At 42.6% G+C, this 5,482-nt stretch overlaps 1 long non-coding RNA gene across 1 annotated transcript; it reads left to right on the top strand.

Moving 5' to 3' along the window:
- Positions 1 to 339: 339 nt before the first annotated feature.
- Positions 340 to 679, top strand: LOC115408105 (uncharacterized). Its single transcript, XR_003933731.1, has 2 exons — positions 340 to 373; positions 500 to 679. It is a non-coding gene; the product is annotated as an uncharacterized LOC115408105 (long non-coding RNA).
- The last annotated feature ends 4,803 nt before the right edge of the window (positions 680 to 5,482 follow it).

The raw sequence follows: 5,482 nt of genomic DNA, 5'->3' as shown, positions 1-5,482 counted from the left end.
AACTCATATCACAAAAGTTAGGATCGTCAGATTGAAGATGGAGTATCTGTTTTCAGCTTGGATTGTAATGTTTTACATGTTTCAGGCTTCTGTTGTTTCTAATCTTTGGCTGAATCTTCTTGGTGATGTTCTGTTGAGGCACATTGAAGTGAGGTTGAGGCAAATTTTGCAATTTTTTTTCCAGTTCATGGAACACGATGATTTGATTCCTTTTCAGATCACCTTGGCTTCTGCCCTCGTCCACCCTATCTCAACAGTCCATACATGTGTGAGGTTCTCTCGTTTCCGGGTTGCACCGATGACAGTCACTGCCACAAACATGACAAATGCTGTGACAATGGATGTAAGCTTACATGCCTGTCAGCGATTGTCGGTAAGATGGAAATCAAGTCATATTTTTTAAACACCTCTTATAATATGACAGACTTTTTTTCCAACCCTTTATCTGTGACGTTCAGGACTTTTTGATTGTACGTTTTTTCTTTCTTTTCTTCTATAGTTAACCCCCATTTGGACTGATATCTGTTGAAGAAAGTTGGAGGTGAAGAAAAACTCAGCAAGACAACTGACTGCCGTTCCTGCAGTGAGCCCTGCTGATTCAACTATCTTCAACCACACTGAATTCTACATCCTTGGGTGTACTTTCTGGGTTTCTTTCATGCCAGAATATATAAAGATTAAAAAAAACAAAAAATGGTGACGCCATATTATCGGATAACTTTCAACTTAATCAACTGTTTGTGCACTTTGATGCACATTTGATCACCATTCTGAATAAATTTTAATCTTTATATGATTGATCCCTTGTAAAATCCTGGTAACTGTTGTTCTGTCTTAATTTCTTCTTTATCAGCAAATAAAAAGAATAAATTGCATCACAATGTGCTCTGTGTTTGTCAGGTTTATTCACAATGACATCAATATCACATATGAATAGTTTTTCATAATACTGGACACAAATCTTTTAGTTTTTTTTGCACACTTATCAATGTACTCTGAGTGTTGCAGATAAAAATAAAGAAAGCACTCAAAACCTGAATAAAGTCATTGCTGCATGTCAGTAGAGTTTTAAACAGAACTCCATTTGTCAACGTGCCATGGTGCCATCATATGAGTCGCCCTCCAAGTGGCCAACATATATTTAAAGCCCAGGTTCTGACTGTTCATGGCTAACTTTTGATCAGTTCAGTGATACAGAAGCATAATGAACACCCTCTTTATCAGTCAATAAGCTCATTAAAAACAATGTCAGAAGATGATATATATAAAAAAAAAATACAAAAACATCCTGAACAGTGAAAAGGTCAAGTGTTATTTCAACCTGACTCTCAACACTGTTTGTGCAGCTTCGATAAGCACGTTTACACAGAGCTCTTATCCAGTGATATTTTGACAATGATGTTTTGTTCGGGTCAAAAAAAATCAGCCTTGAAGTCTTCAGGACCAGCGGTTTACTCACTTGTAACTTCAACTACGTAAATGTCAATGAAACTGTTGTTGTAACCAATCACATTTTGAGTCGGTGACACCAGGGCCATCTGCAGGTGTTCAACAATGTCAAGATTCTCATGTCCTTTAATGTGAGGCTCAGAGAGTGCATTGTAATGTACACTCTTGCGCCCCCTAGGTGATCTGACCTAATAGTGGAGTGCGCTCCCGAGTACTTTAAAATAAAAAATCTTCTTATATCCTATGGTTAACTCATGCTCTCTCGGGTGTACTTAAATAATGCCTTCTCACATAAGATACGCACACAATAGTTGAACTTTCAACTATTTACTAAAATAATGAAAAGTATTAGAAAAATAAAAGTAAAATAAAATACAATCAGTTACAAATAAAATGTTGTGAGGCACTTAAATGTCTCTGCTCAGTTTTTACCATGAATGAATCACTCCAACCAAAATAACTGAGTTCAATGACCACACACACACTTTCGGTTTCCAAATCACAAAAATAAATCTGCTGTCTTTAATATCAGTATCAAAACTCAACACTCCGAAATGGGTACCCAGTAAATTATTTAGCTCACGGTGCAGGCCTGAAAAAAAAAAAAAAACATGGCTGGATTTTGCTTCAGTGCGATGCAAAAAAGGAAAATGGATTGACTCACAGGCAAGATGGCGCTGCAGCACTCCAAACAGAATGAGGGAGGACAGGGCTGGTCCGTCCTACAGGCAAAGCAGTTTCCTGCCTGGGGCACAACGTACTGGAGGGGGGGGGGGGGCTGCGCCGTGGCCGTGCAAGGGGCGCCCCGACGCTCTGTGTGAGCATCGCTCTGACGGTCCGTGTGAGCACCGCACTTTTCGGCATCGCTCGGCACCCTCCAACCAAGCCCCCCGGCTCCTGTCGGGCTCGCCTAGGATGGCGGAGAAGCCCGGGCCGGCCCTGAGGGAGGAACGTCTTTGGTGAGATACTGTGTGCAGAAACCAGTGGCAGTCCTCGTCATCCATAGACTCACGGTTCACAGCTGGAGAGGCAGAACCAAACACTGATGATCCACCGAGCAGGCGAACCTCCATGAGTCCAACCAGTCGCAGCGAGCCACTCCTTCTGACTGGCTCGTAGCTGCCAGGCCGATAAGAGTCTTCATATGGTCCTCCCGGCTCATGAACAACCACTCTTATTCACTATAAACATCCGGGTGTGAGTAACTTCTTGTTTCTCTGTGGACATTTACAGAAATCTTAAAAGTTCGGTGTTTTACCAACTTTCCTTCCTTTTCCAATTCAATCCAAATCAATTCAGCTTTATTTATGAAGTGCCAATTACAACATGGTTGTTTCTAGACACTTTTACAGAGAATACCTAACAGATCCACATGAGCAAGCATAAACGACTGTGGTAAGGAAAAACTCCCTTTTAACAGGAGGAAACCTTTGCAGAACAGGGCTCAGAGGTGGAGGTTTTCTGCTATTCCGGTTCGGGTGAGGGGACAGAAAGAGAAGGAGGTAGGACAGACAGTTTCTTGTATCTACATACAATTCATATACGAGGGGGTACCCAAAAAAAAACGGAATTTGGTCAGAAAACAATAATAATAATGAGTTCCGACTTCTGGCCGTCAGATGTGCTGCAGGTAAGCCTCATGCACATCTGTGAGAAATTTGAGCTCCGAGAGTTACACTGACGCCTGTCAGGAGCTATTTATAGCAACAGAGTGCAGAGGCGGTCTGCGATTTTTTCCAAAATGGCGACATTAACGGGGAAGCCAGAGCAGCGCGTAAACATTAAATTCTGCTTTCTGCTGGGAAAAAACAGCAGCAGAAACACTCACCTTGTTGCAGCAAGCCTACAAGGATGATGCTCTGGCGAAGAATCAGGTCCATGAGTGGTTCGGGTGGTTTAAAAAGGGCCAGATGTCCTCGCGTCAGGTCCGCTCAGCCATGAAAACAATGCTGAGCTGCTTCTTCGCTGTCCAGGGTATCGTCCACAGCAAGTTTGTCCCTCCAGGTCAGACTGTAAACCAGAACTACTACATGGAAGTCCTCGGACGGCTCCGTGAGGAGGAAGCGGCCCGCGGAGTGGCGGAGTGGAGCCCGGTTGATCCACCACCACAGTGCGCCAGCGGACACGGCGCTGCGCGTCACGCAGTTTCTGGTGAAGAATGAGATGAATCTCCTCTCCCATCCGCCTTATTCGCCAGATGTAGCCTCGAGTGACTTTTTCTTGTTCCCCAAGTTGAAGAAAGAGCTGAAGGGACAGCGGTTTGCAGATGTGGAGGAGGTGACAGAAAAATCGCAGCCGGCAAAAAATGGCACTTTTACGCGCGGGTCTGATGACGCATTGGTGAAGTGGGAGACACGGCTGGAGCGCTGCATGAATGCAGATGGGGATTATTTTGAAGGCGACGGTGGTGTTTTATTTTGAAATGTCATAAATAAAAAGTTATAATCAAATTCCGTTTTTTTTTGGGTACACCCTCGTATGAACACAGGGTACATAGGCTACAGGAGGAACAATCATCAATGACATGTAGTAATACAATGAAATTACAGTAGTATAATGAAATTGCATTGAAAGGAGAGAAAGAGCAGAACTGGGAGCCGGTTCCACATGGTAGGAGTCTGGGGTTAAGTAAACGCTTACACCCACTGGGTCCGGGTTACCTCGATTAATCAGTGGAGCAGCTGTTTTGATTGATGCCCAATTAGAATTGCACTCATTGAATCCAGGCTGTCTCAATGGATCAGCCACTCACACGCATTACCAGGCCATCCTCTCCTCGTTTCCTTCTTTTTCAATCAATCAATCAATCAATCAATCAATCAATCAATCAATCAATCAATCAATCGATCAATCAATCAATCAATTTATTTTTGTATAGCCCAGTATCACAACAACAGTTGCCTCAGAGGGCTTCAAGATGTTACATTGGTTAGTAAAAATAAAAACAGTGAATAAGCATAATGTTAATATGTCAAATTCACAGTAACGAGACAAAACGAAGCAACCACCGCCTTAGACCCTCACATCCGGCAAGAAAAAACTCCAAAAACCCAGTGGGAAAAGAAGAAATCTTGGGGAGAACCACAGTATGGAGGGATCCCTCTCCCAGGGACGGACAGATTTGGCAACAGCTAGCATGAGACAACAAGAAGTAAAGCCTAGGACAATGTTGAGTACAGTCTGTTGGACGGTCCAGCACAAGAACCACGGATCCCAGAAGTAGAACCGAAGCCAGTCCGCGGGCAGCACCGACAGGAGTGTCCTCCCGGTCCGGCCGGAGCTTGTTCGTAGGCCCTCGTAATAATGGAGTCAGCAACTGAAACTGGAGAAGACTCCCCCTCGAGGGGGGGGGGGCAGCAGGTGAAAAGCAATGAATGGACTAAAGGGAATAACATTCAGACATTAGAGGATAGGGCTCAGTGCACCGTATTTCCCACAGCATTCTAGCTCCTGTTTCACTTCCTGACTCCACCCATCTCACCTCTCAACTCATTAAATTATTAAATAAAATAATAAAAACAAAACATAATCATGGACATTCAGTGGTCATTTTTACAAACATTTTAAATACATTTTTACACAAAAACATGAACATTTTAAATGACATTTTCATTGAAAACACTAACCAAAGTCATCTCTCTCTCTCTTTATTTTTTTTTTTTAATTAACCTAACTTCATCACTGATTTGATTTGATTTGATTTATTTGGATCCCCATTAGCTATGGTCATGCCAAAGCTATTCTTCCTGGGGTCCATACAACATCTTCACAATGTGTCAGTGCAGCCACATTATCCACAAAACAATCCATATACAAATGCAACACAAAACAAAAAACACCAAAAAATACATAACACAACAACACACAAACAATACAAGACCGCTCCCAGGTCAGCAGAGATACATAACCATTCGTTTAACTGTATTTGTTTTTGATTTAGGTAGTGTAAAATTTCCTCTGGTAGCATGTCTGGTTGCATAGCTGTGTCTAGCTGAACCAAAATATACATTTTTATACAAGACTGATGGTTTTT

The sequence above is a fragment of the Salarias fasciatus genome, chromosome 20 (genome assembly GCF_902148845.1).
Source record: "Salarias fasciatus chromosome 20, fSalaFa1.1, whole genome shotgun sequence".
NCBI classification, from domain to species: domain Eukaryota; kingdom Metazoa; phylum Chordata; class Actinopteri; order Blenniiformes; family Blenniidae; genus Salarias; species Salarias fasciatus.
This window is presented reverse-complemented; position numbering and strand designations above follow the sequence as displayed.